A 23,378-nucleotide genomic window follows, 5' to 3' on the forward strand; every position below is an offset into this window, starting at 1 on the left:
CTGCGAAAAACCCCATCCTAGAGAATCTGCTGTAAAATGTAGTCGGTAAGGTCCGGGTGGGTCCATGCCCTAAGAAGGCCCTGGTTTGGTTTTGTTGGATTCTGTAAATGTATAGTCACTAATATGAAAGCTTTATTTCTTCACACCCCTTAATTTTTCTTCTCAGCTCTCTGCGGCCCACCAAACCACGTGTCATGACCCCCTTTCTCCATTTTCTTTCGTGGCCACCTTGAAGTATCCCAGTACCACTAGGGGGGCCATATGGCCCCCGGTTAAGAGCCACTGGTCTAGGGCATTCACCCGTAAAGTTAAATGACGTGGGTTCGATTCCCTACAGGGGCCGTTGAATTTTCTCTCTTTCCAAAATATATCTCCGCATCAGCCAGCTGATGTACAAAAACCTTTGTACAGAGTCCTTTAAAATGCAAGCTGTACGATTAACAGCTCATTTCTGAATTTTTCTTTTACTGGCACTTACATAGTGTTTATTGTGATGTTGGCATTGTGGTGGATAAAGAACTATCGTTGAAGCACTTTTATCTCAGCCATAAAATGCTGGCTGAAGCCTTACGAATGTTGCGGACACAGAACAGATTCAGGTAAAGTTCAGGTCCAGAATTTTGTGATTTTCTTTTGTGTAGTGCTTTCTAGCGACCAAAATTTGAACTTCTTTTTGAACTAAAGAAATATCCTCTTCCATGAGAATAATTTCTCAGCGAACCGCATTCAAATATACCCCAATTCTTTTAATTTTTATGAATTTCAAAACTACGAATTTATGAGACACTCTTTATATTCGTGGATGGGATAGATGCGATTTTGTTATTACTAGAACATACTTTTTATTTTTGGCTATTTCAAAAGATATATAATACCACTAAAATTTGAATCACTATCCGAAAAAATCGAACAATTAATTTTAAAATTTGAATAAAATATTTAGAACTTCGCTGTAATAACAATATTTCGCGCGGGGAAGCAAAAAGGAAAAATCCGCGAGTGCAAGTAACATATCGACGGAGCAGAAGCTGTTCTTTTGCTCGTAAACATCGAGTAGATATACGCTGATGTACCATCAAAATGAAATACGTTTGCCATATACCAGACAAAGAATCCTTTAACTTGAGACATCTACGACGAAAGATAGAATTTGTTGCACGGGAGTCTCTCCTCCTCCGTCTTAAAAAGCCAGCGAAATACGTTCCAGAACGGAAACCTGAAAGTTCTTCTACAGAAAATACTTTCGAGAAAGTAAGAATTCTCAAACACTTTTCTTCACTGTGCGTGTTATTTTATAAGTATTTTTCTTTCTTTTCTGTGTGTGTGTGTGAGTGAAGTTTTAGTATTCTTTCGCCGAGTAGAGAGCGACCGACCTCTTTCCCAATGGCAAAGAAAAATACTGGACGATGGTGGCTAAAATGGAATCTCTTAGAGGGTTATATTTTCGCCATTCTGGTGGACTTTTCCCCTTTTTTCTTACATTTTTAGCCTTTTTTCCCCCTCCACTTTAAATCTGTTCTTCTATTTTCTCCAGACACTAAAAGAAGTACCAAGTATCTCAATTTTTTTTTCCCTTTAAGTGAATTTATCCGTTGACGTGGGCCTGTTTTAAAATCAAAACTTCACATAAAATATATCCGGAGAAAACTTTTATTTCTTCCTTCTATACAAAAAGTATAAATACTGCATGGAATTTATTTACTGATAAGCGTAGTATTTGAAGAATCTGATACGATGCTGATTTTTTTTTTTACTATTTAAAAATGTAAAAATATTTATGAATTAATCTTTAAAATAATTAACAATTAATTTATAAATTAGTTATAATTATTGTCCTAATTTTGCAAATAGTTTTTGCATATATTGCATATTTGATATTTTTGGCAAATTTTCCAAAGAAATGTATTTTCAACAGCTCGCGCGTGACAAAATAGCATGACATCAATGAAATTGAATAAAAATCGATTCAAAATAAAGAGATTCATAAAATGATGAACAATTTTGGGATTATATTGACTTAAAATTAAATTTTAAATTTAAAATAAATATATAATTTCTTTTGTATCTTAAGTATTTAAGAATGAATTTCAAATCATTTTTCGTTATTCTATGGATTTAATATTTTTCTTCATTCTGAATCAATTTTTATTCCATTTCAATGACGTCGCGCTATTTTATCATGCACGCAAGCTCTTAAAAATGGTTTTTTTTTTTTCCTTTTTTTAAGGGTATCTGAGGTATCCAAGATTTTGTACTGGCATGGGATATTATATACAATCAAATATGTGCGAAAAAAATTGAAATAAATTAATGGTAGATAATACAGGGTGATTATAAAAAAACTATCCCGACATATGGGCCCTTAACTATCATACCATTCACAGAAACTGAATGAAATTTTGGCATAAGGTATTTTGATGTATGCGCTCAAGAATTATATGGAAAACAACAGTGTCACTCTAACAGTTACGGTTACAGTGAGAAAATTTCGAAAATATCAAATGGCAACACCAAGTTTTTTGTATTGGAATGTGATCTCATCGTGAAAAACCCTAAATAGCGTTCGAACGGCAACTGTAGCATGAAAATCACCGGCGGTAGATAGGCTAAAAGTGAGGACAACCAATAAGGACAGAGAAGCAGCATAAAATAAAGCATTTTATTGTGTTTCACATGACCTTGCGGAAGACTAATCAGGCTGGGATCTCAGCCGAAGAAACGGTGTGACGAATGAAACGAACATTAATGCTCTGGGGCTGGATTCTCCCCTTGTCCTTAGAAAACGCTCGCTCAGCACTTGTCCTTAACTTAAGGAGCTGCTCAACAGAGAGCTTCAAGGAGAATTCCCCGAGATGGATTCTCCCCTTCACCTTAACCATTATCCTTAGGACCACGTGACTGGTTGCGGAGAAAAAACGGGTCTTTCGGTTCGTTCAGTTCGGTTCTTCGGCTCAGCTCATCGTTTGACCAATCAACGTAAAGCAAAAATTTTACAACTACTACTATACGTATCGAAAATCAATATTTCTTCTACATTAGTGGCAACAATTGCTTTATTTACATTAATTTCGCGCGTATTCTTCCCCTCCCTAATTTTTATTTTTGTACATTGGCGTTTGCTTTTATACGTATTAATTTTTAGGTTTCATTTGAATAAGTAGTTTCAGAGTTTTTTCATTATATATCTTATATTAGTTTTTTCCTAAAAATTATATATATGTATAATTTTTTTATTTCCATTAAATTTTAACCAGCTTATCCCTTTAACCCTTGCGGGTGAGATACTTGGCAAACATTCGTTTTCAAAAATTTCCCGGTCTTAAATGATTACGTAACAAAAAAATTAAATATCCACGAAAGTGACTAAATTTTTAGATTCAATTTTTTTGTATAGAAATTTTTTTACTATAGAGATTGTTAGTTTTACTTGGATTTTTTTAAAAACTCAATGCTGAGTTTTATCTATGGTATAAAAACCTTAGAGGAAGTAAGAGGAAATTAATAAGGGAGGTATATATCCTCTTAGGTAAAAACCCAAGGGAATCAACGACACCCAAATTATATTCATTAAAAAAATGTAACGCATGCTGCATAGCACAACCACTTAGAGGTTGACACAGCAGTTATGTTCAATCATCGGGGTGGGATGTTGAACATTTTCCAAGTCAATGTTAAAGCCATTTGGATTTATGTCTCATATTCCTAAACAAATGCTACATACAATTAGAGCTCTTGCACTATCAGTGGGTCAGTTGGAAAAACTATATTCTCAAGAGAAGTGTGATCTCTCACTCAGGGAAATGTATCCACCAGAGATTTCTTAGGTAGGACACCCACTTTGTACTGTAACATAACAAGCAAGTTATCAACTATGTAATTACATCTGTTATAATGTATTTACACTCAAGTTATTAGAATAAGGTTATTTAGAACTGTTCATTTTGTTTTTTCAGCTGCATCTAATAAAAAAATAAATTGTAATTATAATTTCGATAGATTAACTTTATATGTTATTCCATCCAGTTGTTAAAAATACACGTGAATTTCCTATGCAACTGATTCTTGCGTCAAATTCACTGCACAAAAGCAACATCCATAGATTTTTTTTTGAATTAAAAATTGTAATCACAAAACAGAAAACACCTATTTACTGCTCATGAATAAATTTATTAGACACTTGTATACAGTATCATTAAAAGCATTTCACATGCACATATATGATCGTGCTACGTATGAATATACAAGATGATCAACTTCCAAGTCAGCACTGAAAGGTCATTTCATTCAACATTTTCACCTGAAATGGAGGAAGTGGGTAAATCGATAAATTAATGAATATTGGAAGCTTTGTGTGTGTCATAAAAATGACAGAGTTAAAAATGAAGGTTCAACTTACTCGAGAAATTCATGGATTAAATCCATCTGCACTGAGTTCTACGTCGTTAACAGAAAAATGTAATTTCTTCCTTTTTATAACTCCCTCACTTCAGCAAAGTCAAAAACCTAAAAACATTTTAAATAGTTACAAATAATATTTCAATGTATCCATAGTGATGGAACACTACTAACAACCATACATGCACTTCACACACATTCCTCTCATATTTTCCTTCTGCATACTTTCTAGAAATTGTTCATTTGTTGATTAGTTCGAAAAATTTTACAAAATTGCTCACTTGTGTGTTTCAATAACTTTTTTTTCAATGTTCATTCAACAATTGATTATGTGTCAAAGATTCTCTCACATCTTTGGGTAGGGTGAATGATTTCTGAAACTTTTTGAGCAGAAGATGTTTGGGAAAGCTAGACCAAACTCACTTTAAATGAGAAAGAGCAAGTTTTTGCTTATTTTAGACAATTGCATTGCTCATTCAGAGATAAAATATCTTCAGACAATCCAAATATGATTTCTCTGCCTAATTAAAGATGCCTATTCACAATAATTATAAACAGGGACATACATAAACAGTTTTTAAAAATCATTGAAGGTGAGATAAAATGGAAACCTTGCTAACTCAACACCTGCTTAAGTGGGCAATTTTCTTGATCCTATAAGAGAGTTGAGTTATCAAGGTCCCACTAATACTACTGCACCACATATACACATTTCTCTAAGGAATTTAACATGATTGGCATGTGTTGGAAAGTGGATAAATAGTTTCTGTAAGGTTTCCCCCTATCGGGAAGGAGCATGATGGGATTAGAAAGCATGGGTGGGGAGAAAGGCCCTCAACGGTGAAGAGAAAAGAAGCTTGATGTGTTTTGGGTAGTTAGAGAGTGGCTCCTGTGGACTCAGGAAGTAGTTTCAAAGCCTTGCTGTAAACGAGGAGGACGTGTGAATATTATGTTTATTGTTGAAAATTATGATTAAACCAAGTAATATATATAAAAGTGACAGTGATTATGATTGTGGCAATCAGTCATTGTAAACGAACCCGACAGTTTCCTTCCTTAACACAAAACTAACATTCCTAAATTGGAATGCATTGGCCATGTTCAGAAGATGGTTGGTGCACGTTTGAGTTAACTAAAGAAAACCACGAAAGGATTGAGTGGTAAAGGTAAATTAACCAATAAACTACAAAATTACTATGGTATTGCTATTCGTAGCAATGTGGGAAATTTAAAAAATATGCAATTACAGCATCTATGGTGGCCGAGTGGTCATAGTGACGAACTCGTATCATGAGCACCCGGGTTCGAACCCCACCATTGCCACAGTGGTGGTTGGCTGAAGTTGGTTTCTTGTGGCTCCTAACTTTGAGGTGCAAATGTGAGCCAATCTCCCCATTAAAAAAGTCTCGCCACAGAGAGCAACAGGCCTACAACGATACAATTACTTAATCATTACACTTCAATCATAGTTAGAAAAACTAGGGGCAGATAGCAGCACTAAGCATAAACACCGAAACAAACTCCACATCAGCTTTCACTACACATACATTCCAACATGTACCAGTTCTTCATAATATCCGCAAAGGAATATGGACGAGGTGCATGTGTGGTTTATTAGTAGTATGCAGTTACAGCTGTATTTTTTCATTGTTGATCCAGTCATAAAGAGCATAAGTGGGCAATGTCCAAGAGGACCCGACAGTTGGTGTAAGCATCAGAAAGCTGCATGTGAATGACATAAAATTACTGATAAATCTCCTGCTGGCGCCTCTAATGACAGCATAAATGTAATAAAGCCAACATACATGAGCCCTTGTGCACAATCCCTGTTTCAAAGTGCTTGCATGGTACGCTGCAGAACAACAGTGTGATTTGGACAATTTTGCCTCTAAGGGCACTTTTATCGAACTGCAAACAATGCTTTTGGGGACTATTGCAGTTCTGCGTTTTAATTCTGGCTATGTAGGCATATTGTCTGTACTTGAAATCTAGGAATCCTAGTTGATGAACTAGCGTCTATTTACTCTGGGTTGGGCAATGTGAGTGTGACATGTTCGAGATATCATACAACACTGGCAAAAAATGACCAGAAGAAAAAAAAGCAGAAGTCAAAATTAGAGATATTTGAAGCAAAGGAAGTTCTGTCATACAAATGTTGAGAATTCTGAATGTTAGGAGTGTATGTGAAACTTTTTTTTAATGCATTTTCTGAGAAACTGATTTACATCATTCTTGTCTGCTGCAAACCTAATGCCTACAAAACTTTAGAAGATATAAATTTTTTCCAGGGGTTCTGTACAGCTATGAGTATGCAATGAACTAGGATCTAAGCAATATCTTTGAAACTTTTTGATTTACATGATTTTGAATTTAAAATATTGAGTTTTTTTAAATAAAGTTTTTTTTCAAGTAAACAACCATATCTCAAAATTTTTTCATTTTTTTATATTTCAAAACTTTTAGTTCATTGAACAGAACAATATTATAGCAACATACTGTGTGAAGAACAAGTTGATATAAGTAGTAGTATTTCACAATGCTTTGCATAAATACTGAAATTATACTAATTTTAGATGTATAATTACTCTAGGCAATATACATTTTCTTTTATTATGTTAATGTTTTTATTAAATATTGACGAAAAAACATTTTCTTATGTTTACATATGTTAAAAAACATGTCTTAGTTTTATTCCACATTCAAATTGAAAACACAAGCATTTCATCCAAAATAACGTTTTTGAAAAAGTACCTCACATGTAGTCAGTCGCCTTAATGCATGCTTCTCAAATAAAATACACATTATTTCAAGAACTAAATTACACTTAACTTTATAATGCTATTTCCTATGTAAGTTCAATGTTACAAAATTATAAATGGTTAGATACAGAAAAATTTCAAACAAAATGTAGAAAAATTAGACTTACCTTTAAAGAAATGTGCCGAAATCATACAAGATCTGCCTGTCATTTCCTTTAGAATACACCAGACTCTCCATACTCTGTAGTACAAAATATTAACATTAATACCACTAAAACTGAAGTTTCACTCATAAAAATTAATTACTCATGCAATACATTAATAAAGTGCTTAATAAGCTATGTTATATATGCAACCATTAAAAAAATTCAAAATCATGATACATATAGAACCTGCAGCAATTAAGGGAAGCATGCGAATTAAATATAGAATTTGGCACTCATTTTGCATTGAATTAAAAAATAAATTTTTAACAATATATAGTGGGGTCTGACTGGTAGGGATGTAGTTTTTTTTAGGATGCATTACATTTTTATGCAGGAATTTTTAAGCGCTTTTGCACATAGCGAGTGTGTGTATCACGTTTGCATGTCAACTTTTACATCCAAAATATACGATTGGCATTTTCATAATAGGGTTTAGAGAGCCTTCAACTGTTTCCAGTCATTAAGATGGCCCGAAAATGAGCATTAATAAGACAAACATAAGATGCGGCATTATCGGTAGGCCAAACATAATATATTACTATAATACATGCTATTCCTATTTATGAAGGGAATTTATTTACGAATATATCTCTTACACACACACACATAGATCATCTTGCGATCAGCACATATTTTATGACGAGGTCAGTCAGTAGGATTTTTCTCCCAAAAATTTCGACTAATTTAATGTATATTAACATGCAAAGTGAGTGATATGTCATGACTAAAAATATTACGAAAAATAAAAAAAATTCGGTTTCATCACGTTAACTTACCCTTCCGCTCAACAGCATGTCTTGTCATCTCGGCTGCAACTCCTCACATAGCCGCCTTACTGTATTTTTCGTTAACCTAAATTCCTTGCATCATCTTAAATGCATATATCAAGCATTAATAGCATCAAAAAACACGAAAATAATTGTTTGAATGTGAATATATCTTCTACTAGAGCACGCATCGCCGCCGCCATTACGGGAAATGTAGTTGTCCTCAAGCTTAAGGAGAGCGTCTCCTCACTCCTCCACTAGCGCCATCTTTGTCCTTGAGTAAGGAAGTAAAGCTTTCCTTATTTAAGGAAAAGCGAGCGGAGAATACGGAATTTTTTCTCCTTTCCTTTATTAAGGACAAACAGAGGGCTTAAGGAGAAAAATCTCGCTAAGGACAAGGGGAGAATCCAGCCCCTGGTGCACGGCAAAGTCCTTTTTCCTTGCCTAGCTCCGGGGATTTTCGTGCTACGGGTGCCATTCCAACGCTATTTAGTATTTTTCAGTATGGAGATCGCATTCCAATACAAAAAACTTGGTGTTGCCATTTGATATTTTCTCACTGTAACCGTAACTGTTAGAGTGACACTGTTGTTTTCCATATCATTCTTGAGCGCATGCATCAAAATACCTTATGCCAAAATTTCATTTAGTTTCTGTGAATGGTATGATAGTTAGGGGCCCATATGTCGGGATAGTTTTTTTATAATCACCCCGTATTTTCAATGATACAGTCGGCCCTGCTTAATCGGATATAATCCTTCCAGCACACAATATCCGATTATGCGGATAACAATTGCCATTTTACAACGTTAGTGTAGTTTTTTTTATTTAAAACTGATAAAGTATCGATATTAAAGCTTCTCGAATAAAGCAGACGTCAAAAATGAAATTAAAATTATATTTAATTACAATATGATGGCAATACCAAAGATTTTTACTTTTCATTCGGAAAGTTAGCGCCCTCTGTGGTCTCAGCAGAGAACAAAAAATAAAATAATTAAATGTACAATACAACTTGGATCCTTGTGGAAGCCAGTACTTACGGCCGTATTCACCAACACAGTTTAAACTGCAATTGCAGATGAAATGATTGAAGATCGAAACGGATTGGTTAAATTGAGGATTTTAACCAATCCGTGTAGATCACTAATTCTTTAACCTGCACGCGCGCGCGCGCGATTGTAGTTTAAACTGTGTTGGTGAATACGGCCGTCACTCTCAAAAAAAATTATTTTTATCATGGCGTAGCATCATATATATTTCCCATTAATTCCAAATTTTTCATTCAATGAAAACACTATGTATATATTTTAACCAATTCACAACATGGGCCAGACCAGTTGACCTGGCCAATGTCCGAAATTCGGGTTTTTGCCGGCCTCTATATATCGATCCCTATATCGGTCCCTATGATTCGGGGACGTTGGCGTATTTATTTAATTTTTTGTGATAATTATGGCCATTTTTAATTACCCATAGTTATAACTATAATTATTATACACTGCTCAAAACAATTAGGGGAGCAAGCAAAAAAGTGAAGAAAACCGTGCGAGACAGCCACGTATTGGCATACAATGGATAGTACACGCGTATCAATGCGCAATACAGAAATAAGACGTAAAAAAATTTGGAATTAAGCTTTAATTCTTTGAAATTATGGAAAAAACATGAAAAGATGATTTAGGGCAACAATTTGGTTACATGTAAACGATAAAAAAAAGTACTGTTTAGACATGATGCATGAGTTTTAATAGGGCGTGTGGTCTCCTCGAACAGCTAAGACTGCTGCACACCTGTTTGCCATGGATGCGATGAGGTTATCGATCAGACTTTGGGGAATACTGTTCCACTCCTCAAGAAGTGCAATCTGCAAGTCTCGGACAGTAACAGGCGGCCTTGGTCACGCAGCAATGCGTCGTCCAGGTCGATTCAGGTCAGGAGAGCACGCTGGCCATTCCATACGCTGTATTGTTTCAGCTTCAAGCATGTTCTCCACCAGACAAGCTCTATGCGGTCGGGCATTATCATCCTGGAAAACAAAGGAATCTCCAATGGCTCCAGCGTAAGGGATGACATGAGGTCGCAGTATCTCGGGTACATACCTTCGGGCCGTCAAAGTGCCATTCCGAATGATATGCAGGTCCGTACATCCGCCTATGCTGATTCCACCCCGTACCATCCAACCAGCTCGTCTGTATTGTGACCTTTCACGAACGAATGCGGGGTTATTTCGAGTGCCCCTGTCCCTCCATACCAGAACACGTCGGGTGTCACACTCCAGACTGAATCGGGACTCGTCTGTAAACAGCACTTGGCTCCAATCATGTTGCTCCCAATCTCGATGTTCAGTCGCCCATCTTCTTCGGGCCGCACGGTGGCGTGGGGTCAACGGAATGCAAACCATTGGCCTACGTGCATAGAGCCCTCCCTCATGAAGCCGATTACGTACGGATGGCTGGAGCTTCGTCCTGTTGCCAAGAGCAACCGTCTTTGCAGCTGCGTAGCATTCTCTGTTCTGTTTCGACGGGCTGTTAACCGTATATACCGGTCATCAGTTGCTGTAGTGGTGCGTGGCCGACCATGCCCTGGTCGACGTCTAACATTTCCTGTTTCTTGGAATCGATTCCACAGCCTTGCAACAACACTTCTGGCGACTCCAACAGCGTCCGCGACACTACGTTGTGTTTGCCCGGATTCCAGTCTGCCTATAACACGCCATGCCATGGATTCCGGTAAATCACGTTGTTGAGACATCCTCAAGTCACCTTGTCTCAAAAAAAAAAAAATACTGCGCAACCGAATTTCACAGTTACGGCAGTAAAACAGACGTTTCTGCAACATCCCGATTTCTGCCCTTAATTCCTTTTTCTGGTTTTTGACGTCATGAACTTTGATTTGCATATGAAGTTCCGTTTCCTGCTAGGCTTTAAATTATGGGTGATTCATTTTATGTTACTTATCGGTATACATCTTTGCGTAATTTTGTTAAAACCATGTGCTTCCCCTAATTGTTTTGAGCAGTGTACTTAGCTATGGCAACCCTAACAGTGAAAGGAAACCGAATATCGATATCTTGGTATCTAAGTAATCCATATGTAGGGATCGATGTATAGGGGCCGGCGAAAGTCTGAATTTCGGACATTGGCCGATTCAACTGGGTTGGCCCCGTCGCGAATTGGCCAACTTCGGGCTTTGGCAGTAGCATATACATTTTGACATTAAAATGTATAGAGATCAGTTGCGGCAGAAGCCAAGCGTCGTATATATGTTAAAGTTGTGTAAACGAGGTTGCAGTATACTCTCCGTTAGCGAACAAAATTTTTGGTCACATGGGTGTCCGTCATCGAGAGGTTCTACTGTATCACATAATTCACTAAAATTTCCTCTACCTAATGTAAAGTAAAAATTTGGTATTTTAACAATGCGTCGCATGCGTCTATCCACTATACACCCTCTAACGGCTATTATTATAAGATTTTTTATTGATTGCAAAAATCATTTATCGTGTGTCTTGTGAACATTTATGCCCCATACTGTTCAGAAGACGCGATAAATGATGCTTAAAAATCTGTGTCATGAATTGTCATGGGGGGGGGGGAAGATAATATTTGGCTCGGCGATCGTAGGGGAAGGCAATTTAAAATAAAACATTAAATCAATAATTAACATGAGAAGATTCAGAGTTTGAAGCGTTTTTACTGTTTCATATTAAAATCCAGGATACAATCAGATGTACAGATATTTCAGGTCACATAATTAAAAACCATTTTGTATGGATGTAAAGACTATGGAATCGAAATTAAGAGCTCTTAGAAATTTAAATTAACATTTCCCATACCAGATCTGGTTGTAATGATAATCGGTTACAGCTGTGAGAAGACCAGGGAGGTGGAGATCCGGATCGGTGATACTAAGAAAAGACCAGTGGGACGGATGACTCCAAGTACGTCATACTTCTTGAGGAAGAAACCATGTACGACGAGGTTCTTGTAGATTGTGGTCGAACCGCTGGGACGTCATCTGCTCGGAAACAGTGGACGGACCGCTGGGTGCAGTCATCTCCTTCCATCGTGTCTGCAATGGGTCCTTCGTTCCACTCAACTTTATTTATTCCATTAGGATCGGATGGTCACTACTTTCGATGTCTTATTTCCTTCGTTTAAGGTAGTATTCTCTTTGTTTTTACATTTTTCGACGATCGCATGGGGTTTCCCTTATCACTACATCATTTCCATTGCTAGAGCTGAGGTAAAACCGACCTCACTCGATCGGGGTTGGAACCAGAAGAAGGAAAAACTTGTATTTTCTCTTTTCCTTCCTGCCCTTTCTTCGGAACAGGTTTTTCTTTACGCCAAAACAGCCTCTTGGCGACGGCGCGCAGGTTTATTGGCGGGAAAGTTGTGTGACTTCACATCTGTTAATAAGTGAATATTCGAAGATTTTGGAGCTGTAAGTCAAATTAGATACCCATTTATTCGATATTCATCCTGTGTTTCAAGCATTCAAAAGCAAGAATTCAATAGATTTTCCGTTGCATTTATTTTCACACACAATTAATCCAAAAAAACGACTGAAAATAAAATTTATAAAATAAGCATTCTCCCAATTTCTATAAACTTCACGAAAATAAATAAGTATTTATACAACCACACACACACTCGAAAATACTGAGCAAGAATTCATTATTGTATCTTCAAGGAATTATTTACTCATTCTTATATACACTCATGTCCATAAATTAAGGATAATTCAGAATCACACGGAAATCGAAATCTAAAGTAAATGTTTCACCTGTAGAATTATCACACACATCTGCAAGAATGATATGCAAATTTCAGGAAGCCACCAGATGATGCCGATAGTACGTCACAATGACGAGAGTGTAAGAAGGGGAGTATATAAGGAATGGTGGCAAAGAAGTGAAATTGTTCACAAGAGTTCTGTAAGTCGCTCAGTGCCATAAGCGAATAGTTATGACACAGAGGACGCATGTGGATGATTTTTTACTTGGTAGAATTATCGGCCGCCTGCAATGTGGGAGTACTCAGATGGAAGTATCCGAGGAACTTGGAATTGCCCAAAGTGTCATCTCTAGACTTTGGCAACGATTCCAAGATAACGGAAATGTCAGTAGACGTTACACTACAGGTCGCACCCGAGTTACAACGCCGAATGAAGACCGGTATTTGGTAGTAACTGCCAAAAGAAGCAGACGGAGCACAGCATCCGACCTGTCTCGTGAGCTATCTGCAGCCACGGGTACCACAGTTTCAAGGCAAACCGTGTACAGACGTTTGGGAGATATTGTATGATATGAATGACGCTCTTCACTTGTTAATACAAGATATACGGAAGACTGGATGTTGTGAAGATATTTATTATTTGAGATGTTGATTTTTTAAGGAAGGAAAAACTCATCTCTGCCTCTACCGGGAGTCGAACCCGGGTCCCTCGATTGCCGGACGAGTGCTCTTCTAAAAAATCAAAGAGCGACATTCATGTCATATATATAGCCATCTGGTGGCTCGTCGTCCATGAGCTATTGGCTGATCGGTTCACCGTCCATTGCACGGTTTCGTTCGGTACATATATACGCTCTAGCGAATGAAAATCTCTATCTCCTCTGTAGCTTAGTGGTCAGAGCACTCGTCCGACAATCGAGGGACCCGGGTTGGACTCCCGGTAGAGGCAGAGATGAGTTTTTTCTTCCTTAAAAAATCAACATCTCAAATAATAAATATCTTCACAACGCACACATCCAGTCTTCCGTATATCTTGGGAGATATTGGTGTATATGCTCGCAGGCCTGTCAGATGTGTTCTGCTCACGGCAACTCACTGTCGGCAGCGATTAGCCTGGAGTAGAGAACATGCAGTGTGGACATCGTCACAGTGATCTTGTGTGATGTTTTCCGACGAGTCCAGGTTTATCTTCACGTCGCAGTCTGATTCACGTCGGACTTTCATATGGAGAATGCCAGGTACCCGTTACCACCAAGACAACATCATTGAACGACACCGTTACGGTGGTGCAGCATTGCTCGTTTGGGGTGGAATTATACTGGGTTCCAGAACAGATCTGCATGTTCAAACCGGAACCATGAAAGCCCAAATTTATCGGGACATCATTCTGGAACAACACGTACGTTTGTTTAGGGGTGCCACGGGCGCAGAATTTGTGTTTATGGATGACAACGCCCGTCCTTACCGAGCAATCATCGTAAACAAATGCCGTGAATCTGAGGATATAACCCGTATGGAATGGCCAGCATTCTCACCTGACTTGAATCCGATAGAGCATGTGTGGGACATGCTTGGCCGACGAGTTGCAGCCCGTCAACCACCTCCTACATGTGTACCGGAACTTCGGAGGAGAGCATTGCTTGCTGAGTGGAGTGATCTTCCCCAAGATCAGATCGATAATTTGATACCCAGCATGCCTAGGCGTTGAACGGACTGTATTTCATCACATCGGAGACATAAAATGTATTAACCATCATACCAACCATGTAATAGTATGTTTTTGTAAAGGAGATATTTCTTACAATTGCTCCAGGGAGCAAAAATCGTAGTTTTTATGAATGGTATCATACATACACCATCGTTTTTGTTCTTTATCTTTTGTTTAATAAATGGGCTTTTTGAATAAGTAACGTTTGTTTTGATTCTGAACCTTTATTTGCCGGAGCTGGCATTATCCTTAATTTATGGGCATGAGTGTATTAAAAACAAATAAATTATTTTTCCCGTACAATGCGGCCATTCGGTCAATTCTTTTCCCATCGAAAATTCCACAAAAAAATTACACAAAAGAAAAAGTATAAAATCGAAGAAAACACGAAACACTTTTACGAAATCGACCACTTATAGGAGAAGAAATAAAACCTCATAAAAATCAATTTTTTTTTCTTTCCCCTCGACTTCATTCAATAAATACACACACACAAAAAACACCTTTGTAAATATTGCTTTTTCGAAGACTTTTAAGGAGATTTACGTTCAAAACCGTAATATTCACCCCCCCTGATATTACTTTTCGTTTTTTTTTCTGTCGTGGCAACAGCGATAAAAGTGGAAAACTGTACTCGGGAAATATATTTGACGTGTTATGAGGCGGGAAAAAGAAAATGATTGAGAGTTTGAATTTTAAGAATCTGGTTTTCTTCCTAAAAGTTGTCCTTTTACAAAAGAAATATATATATAATATTATTGTATTTCAAATACCTTTTCTCTCTGAGAAGCATCCAATATATACTGGGATTTTTATCTTTTCGTTGATGTGATTTAAAGTCTCTTCGTGTGTAATGGGTTTTTTGTATGAGTGTGTGTGAAATCTTTTCGATTTCTATTATATGTGCACGAGTCGTATATTTACGAGGATAATCGTACAATAGCGTTGAAAATAATTATTTTAAAGCCTCGTTGCCGTGTTATTTATCGTTGTTTTAAGCTTCGTTTGGCAATAAATCGTAATTCAATAATATCTATTGGTTTTTTTGTTCTTGTTTTTTCCGCTTATATGAATTTTCGTTTGTTTCAATGGTCGAAAAACACTGAAATATTTAATTTTATAGTTTTATTACCGTTATTATTTGATGAAATAAAATCTGGGAGTAGGGAGTGTCATCTCGGCAGACTACTACTACTACTACCATATAAACGTACATGCACGTCGTACACATCCCTCTACGGAATTTCTAACGAATTAGTACATGACGGAATATGCGAGTACGTGTTGTGAATCTATCGTGCAGTTTGTTTCTGTGTAATGCTTGTTATGCATAGTGCTGCCGTCTGCTTTTCTAAGTACCACCGTTAACTGCATATCCGAACATGAATACTTATTCACAGTATAATTTGGTCGGGCTGGTAGACAAATAGATGGATAGAAACCAGTCATAACCCCAGACAGATGCGAAGAAACTTCCGTTACCTGAAATGAGGCTGGGTTGTGTCGGGGAAAAAAAAGTAAATCAAGTATCAATTCACTCGCGTCGCTCTCCCCATGAAGACAGTTATCGAGTCGATGTAACGCACAAGCCATTTGACTAAAAATATATATCCGAACCCAATTCCCAGGGAGAAAAATTGCACATGCCTCCCAGTGGCTCATAAAGGCCGGAGACCTGGGATTTCAAAAGAAGAAGTGTTGAGAAGACTTGTGCAGCAAGTAAGAAGAATTGACATTTTGAAGTTGGAGAGAGTCGAGAATGGTCTAAATACATAATACATACAAAATATATACAGAGCCTCCACTGCGACGGGAAACGAGGAGGTCGGTCTGGTAACTAAACCTGAGAACTTATTCACACTATAAGAGGTATACAGGTTCTCTCAGAACTCTGCCGCCACGATTTGAATATGGTGATAACCAACTTTTTGAAAGAAAACAAGAGTTACCAACCCACTCATTCGAGGGACACGAGCATCACCTCAGATTTATTTGTTATTTTTAAATGACAATGAAAATTCTTATGTCTCCAAAATGTGAATTTGGAGTTATCATGTTCTGACCAAACACCACAGAATTACGGGAATGTCCCGTAAAATATAGGTCATAGGGTTACTCTATGTATATGGCCAACAATTTTGTGTCCCACGAGTGGCAGAATTACAACATGTCTGTCCCGTGTCCGAAAAAATTGTACACCCCCTAGTTTACGCCATGATTCAATTTTGTTCGTTCTCATTTCGTTCATTTTCAAAACTATCAGTTTCGTTTTTCTTTGGGATCACTAAATATTATAGAAATATTTCCCATTTCTACTTGTGGAAGATACATGACGCCAAAATAACTACATGAACACACGGCTACCACAAAAATACAACCTCCATCGAACGGTTAGCTTAACAATCTCTTAAAAATAAACAAGAACCAATCAGAGCCCTTGTGTGCACGAAACATAGCTAATACTTATAACGGAATATTCCACGTTAGAAATTTTTGTTACTCAACAATACATAATTATATACGTTATACTTCATGAAATATTCATTCATTTATTTACCATATTAAAGCAGTGACTGTACAATAGTGGGTGATAAATCCTTAATCATGAAGCCAATCATCCAAAGATTGCTATAATGAGAATTTATCTTCAATTTTTTGGCGATAATAAAAATTAGTTAAACGCGAGCAAATAATAATATTTCTTTTGACAAGGAACATGTTCATTAAACACAGCTCTGAATATTTTATTAAATTCAGACGCCGATTTATTTGCTTATACGTATTTTCATTTGGGTAAATAATTTACCAGACAGAATTTTCTCAATGTATTGAGGCTTTGTAATATGAATTCACTTGCATGTAATTTCGCACTTGGTAGTAAGAAATAGCGATATAATAATATTTAAATATCATTTTCTCTTCCTATGTTTCTATTTAAAAAAAAAATTATGCTTTCATTAATTTTCTTGCGAAACCTTCCCATCGTTCCTTTTTTATTTCTTCTGTAAATAAACCGAAAGGATGCTCAACTCGCTTAAATCTTTAATCATGAATGGGTTGAATAGTATTAATGAATAACTAACTGATGTAATAAATCATTAAATAATAATAGACTGAATAAAATCGATATTTCTGAGTTTTTAGGGTGGTTCGAAACCTCACGTAAGATTTTGAATCTTCAATGCGTAAGTGCTTATTTTATGTCTATGAAATTCATCGTGTTTTTCCATAACAGTTTATGAATTATTTCTTTGTATTTAAGCTCAAAATTTACCACTTGTTTCTACGGAGTTGAAAAAAATTAGTTTTGCTTTTGGTGTAAGTTAAGTTCAGTCAAATTTGCTTATAACAGCCTCGGTTGCAGTGACACTTCGTCTGTAACATCAATAATTGGTGGTCGTGGTGTTGTCAACTTCTTTTTTTGTTGGTCCCAATTTTTTTCGGATTTTTTTTAAATATTTATATTTTCCGGTATTCAAATTATTCCTCCTACTTATCTATCGCAAAAACTATCTCTGTGATTTATTTAGGGTCATTCAAGTATTACGTCAGCATCTATGGGGGGGGGGGGGGGTTCTGATTTTCCGCCTTTTAATGCAGGGGGGGGGAGAGGGGCTTGGATAATGCTTACGTCATCAACCACCCTTAATGAAGATATGAAATATTCTTAATGACATCTTATTCGGTGCGCCAAAAACGGAAAAAACCTTTCAATAGTTATCTTGCACCTGAACTAACATTCTACCTATTGGTAGTAGTAGTAGTAGTCCCCAAGTAGGCTCTGTAGTCCCCTACAGAACCACTTTAATGATCTCTAAATGTTTCACGGTTACTTCAAGTGCTCTGGAAATGTGTCAGGACCACTTAAGTAATCTGGAAATGTTCCGCGGGTAGCTTGAGTGATGTAGAACCGCACTGAAGGCCGCTTAAGGCCCCTTTCACACGGAGCGGATGCGGATGTAGACGCGGGTCCCTACGCCCCCCTCCCGCGTACGTTTCTGATCCCAGCAATATGGAGGTAGGGGGCAGTGATGACGAAATTTTGCTGACAAGGGGGAAGGGGGTGAAAAATGGCTAAAAATTTGCTCACGTAATACTTGAACGGCCCCTTATCGTAAATTTTTTTTTCTCCCCGTGTATTATTTCTCCAATATATTTATTTTTCGTTTGGTTCACAAACTATATCTCCCAATTTATATTTTTCCCCGTATTATTTGTTTTGCCGGTATGCAAAACAAATAATACGGGAAATAATAATAATGCAAATTATTTCTGTTATTTTTGTCGACTCGCAAATTGTTTTTCCAAATTATTCATTTTTGCCCGGTCCGTAAATTATATTTCCCCTATTTGTTTCACACACACACACACATTTGTCACTCCTTAATTTTTTTTTCTCCTTTTTATTTAATTTTGCCACTCCATGAATTATTTCTGCAATTTATCAATTTTTCCGGTCCGCAAATGATTGCTCTTATTTATTTCCTTTCATTTCTTTGTTAGTTAACAAATACTATTTATTTGTTTTTGCCTGTCATAAAATGATTTCTCCTATTTATTTTTTGCCGGCCCGCAATTTTTCTTTTCCACCCATTTCCACCAGTCTGCGAAATTTTTCAATTACTTTTATTGTTTCACATTAGTAAAATATTGAAGATTATTGATAGTGTAGAAGCCGATCCGAAAATTTTCATTCCTTCATCAAGACGTTGCGAAATTTTCATTATTTTTCTTTCGGATATCTAACGCTGTAGACAGCTCGGAACTTTAATTATGTACATCCCATATTTTATTACATCACGTTCTACACATATTATACTAACGAATACTAATGAAATATTTGAGAGGAATTGCCTACTTGCACATACGAATGATCAAAACATGTAGAAATATCACTCTCATTAAAAATTTTTAAGGAATTTATAAATGCTTAATTTAACGAATATTTACAAACTTTCATCAACATAGAAATTGCCTAATTCTTTTTTTATAAACTACTACAGTATTTTCGTACATTGTATATATTGTGTATTTTCATGCAAAATATCATCATCATGCATCCATAAAAAAATATCTATTTCAGCATTCACGTGTTCGACGTACAAGAAGCAACGCACGGAAATGCCGTATTTAAATACGAACAGACCACACGAGAGTGCTTCATTAAAGTTCTATATGCAAATAACATGCCCTCGAGAGATATTTGGAGCAAACATCTTGAAATATTCTTCTCCCGATAATTTTTGAAACAATATTCTCGAGGATGAATTTCGTTCTCTTTAATAAAGAGCTTTATACTCAAGTCTAAGAACAATTAAGTGAGAATTTGTCTTCAATCCTCTCCTGAGGAATCTCTCCAGACTCGAGACAAATGCACTTAAAAGAATATGTATTAACACAGAACATTCTGAACGAGTCTGTGTATTTTTCGTACGAATCGAGTTGGTAGAAATACTTTTATATGCATTTAAGACGTAGATAACACGAAAATTATGCAGTCTGATCGCAGTACGTGAGTTGCAAATGAAAAATAATGCTGCAAAGATTCCCTTTCGTATGACGAAATCGAATTAAACCGCTCGTGCCATGGAAACTGCAAACTGAAAACTCATATGAGAGAATCCTCAAGTTTATCTCTCTATTTGAATAATAATAATAATTTATTCCCACTACGTATAGAGACGGAAATTTTAAAATCGGATTTTCTCAGATGTTTCGTTCGATCCAAAATTTTCCCGATGATTCAGAATTTTCGATATGCAAAAATGATTATTAAATGCTTGGAAAATGCAACCGGATTGTATTTGCATATACAAAATCCCGGAAGTCTCTTGATATTTATGTGCCCAAGGCTTTCTCTGTATGATATATAACGGAATTAAGATTTTTCGACCTAAGAATATCGTATTTCCTGTTCGAATTTTTATCGATTCGGAAAAGTCTGTGACTATATGAAGAATTGATGTTGAATTTTAATGGATGGGTTTGCGATTATAAGTTTGAAATCGCATTGAGGGTTCGATATAAATGGTTCGTGTACAGTTCGTTGTTTTTATATTAATCTTCCTTATCATGTGTTCATAAAGTATAAATTCTCACATGTATTTGGGTTATTTTATGCAATGTATTTAGCTATGCACATTCGGACGACTGTGACTTCAAACATCACAGACAGAGAGAGAGAGCACACTCTTTTTTTGACCGAAGGAAATCAAAAAACGCAGCTAAATTGGAAAAATGACGCTATGCGTTTGAGCTTTTGTATGAGAACAAGTGTTTTTAGCCAATTTTCAAAGAAAGAGAAGGAATCTACAGTTTAGTTTCAAAATTTGGTATCAAAATGATATAATATTCGTTCTTTTATATTTCATGATTAGGAACTTTTCTGAAACTGTGAACTTTTTAATTTCTTTTCTTTCACTATTTTCAATAATTTCCTTTTTTATTTTAATTTTTTTTTAAATATTGTTTTTTATTTTTATCGCAGACACGCCCTCGTCAGTATATGAGACGACGAATATGCAATACTTTGATGTACGATTATTATTGCTAACGTGTAGTGGATCGATCTACACTTCTAACTAAGGACAGAAGCTTCGCATATGAGCGAACAATACAAGTAAAAACATCACTCTTATTATAAATTTTTGAGCGATTCATGACACAAAATTGTCTAGTTAAAAGAGTATTTATAAGCTTTCATCAACATACAAATTACCAATTTTATTTGCGTTAGTTACTTTAACTTTTTCATGCATTGTATATATTTTTTCACACAAAATATTATCATCATACATCCTATATCAAGTTTTTCGCGCGGTTTTTCATCATATTCTACGTACAAAATGCAATACGTAAATGCCGTATTTAAATACGAACAGACCACACGAGAGGGCTTCATTAAAGTTCTAAATTCAAATAACATGCCCCCGAGAGATATTTGGAGAAATCTTGAAATTATTCTTGAAATATTCTTCTCCCGATAATTTTAGAAACAATATTCTCGACGATGAATTTCGCTCTCTTTAATAAAGAGCTTTATACTCAAGTCTAAGAACAATTAAGTGAGAATTTATCTTCAATCCTCTCCTGAGGAATCCTTCCAGACTCGAGACAACACACTTTAAAAAGAATATGTATTAATACAGAATATTCTGAATTAGTGTCTGTGTATTTTTTCGTATGAATCGAGTTGGTAGAAATACTTACATACGTATATTTAAGATGCAGATAACACGAAAACTATGCACTCTGATCGCTGTACGTGGGCTGCAAGTGAAAAATAATGCTGCAAAGACTCCCTTTCGTAAGATGAAATCGAATTTGAAACCCCTCGTGCCATAATAGAAGGTGCAAAACTCATACGAACCCCGTGGAGTTTGACTCTGAATAATTATCTATTTCTACTACGTATAGAGATACAGAGATGGAAATTTTGAAACCGGATCTTCTCAAATATTCGGTTCGATCCAAGATTTTCCCGATGATCTTGAGTTTTCGACATGAAAAAGTTATTATTAAATGCTAGTTAAATACCCACTTTCCGTATCCGGAAGTTTAGAGTTTCCGGGAAGTCTATCGCTATTTACGTCCCCAAGGCTCTGTCTATGTGATATATAACGGGATTGAGATTTCTCGACTTAATTAAGAATTTCCTATTCGAATTTTTATCGATTAGGAAAAGTGTATGCGTATGTTACTACCAAAGCCCAAAATTCGCCGATTCGTGGTCAATTTAGTTAAATATTGGCCCGGAAAAAGTCAGAAATTCGGGCATTGGCCGGTCATTTCGTGAAGTGGCTGGTGATCCCTGGCCAAAACCCGATTACAAAAGACATAATTCGGGATCATCATCAAACTGGCGTATTTTTTCGTGATAATTATGTTCACGACATTTATGGCATCCTATCAAACCATGGTCACGATGCGGTAATAATTTTTTTTCTCCAAAATTTGGCAAAAAAAAAACCTATATGGTTATATAATTCTTTTTATATATATTTTATTCTCTCAAATTTCCCTTTTTTTCCCTCATCACAAGTAGCTAATCCAATACATATATACAGTATATGAATGATTTGGCTCCTACCGGGCCGTTTTACATCAGCACAGCGAGCTTTGGCCATGGATCTCCGGCCACTTTACAAAATAAACAACCAAATTCGAATCATTTCTGCAATTCGGGCTTTATCTATATAATTGGCACTGCATTTTAGTAGGATTTAGACATGCAGATTGTGATATAGAATAAACTACTAAGTTTTGGAATTCAAGCAATTCCGAATATTTACAACTCTATTTGCGAAGAACGTCCTATGGCTCCACAGCCGACAGTTGTCCTTAAGCAAATCAATCAAATCAACAAAATCAGTAACATATTGTGATGGATTTGTGATTATAGGTCTAGAAATCGCATTGGGGGAGCGATGCGAATGGTTCATGAGTACGGTTCGCTAATTTTAGATATTAATATATACCTATTATATACCTAAGGCCGGTAATATGATATAAAAGTTTACTAAAAGTTTCTTCATAAAATTTGAAAAATTCAACCAGTAAGATTATGTGTTGCATTTGCTCGAATGTAACCTATGAACTTCATTGGTTGGATTTTTCAAGTTTTATAAAAGGAATTTTATCAAACTTTTATAGTGTAATCCCGGCCTAACCATGTGTTCGTAAAGTTTGAATAATACATGTTAAAAATGAGGCTAGGTGGCGCGCAGCTTTCGTGTGTGGTCAGACAAGTGCAGTTTCTTGTGCGCGAATGTTTTAGCGGCAATTTTTTCAATAATTTTTGT

At 36.3% G+C, this 23,378-nt stretch overlaps 1 long non-coding RNA gene across 1 annotated transcript; it reads right to left on the minus strand.

The window, feature by feature from the left end:
• Positions 1-4,146: 4,146 nt before the first annotated feature.
• Positions 4,147-8,495, minus strand: LOC149068585 (uncharacterized). Its single transcript, XR_016195143.1, has 4 exons — positions 8,137-8,495; positions 7,322-7,395; positions 4,397-4,503; positions 4,147-4,297 (listed from the first exon to the last, which is right to left on the minus strand). It is a non-coding gene; the product is annotated as an uncharacterized LOC149068585 (long non-coding RNA).
• Between the last annotated feature and the right edge of the window lie 14,883 nt (positions 8,496-23,378).

The sequence above is a fragment of the Pholcus phalangioides genome, unplaced genomic scaffold (assembly GCF_987345545.1).
Source record: "Pholcus phalangioides strain wild (caught in Gottingen) unplaced genomic scaffold, Ppha-v1.0 ptg000024l_1, whole genome shotgun sequence".
Classification (NCBI taxonomy): Eukaryota; Metazoa; Arthropoda; class Arachnida; order Araneae; family Pholcidae; genus Pholcus; species Pholcus phalangioides.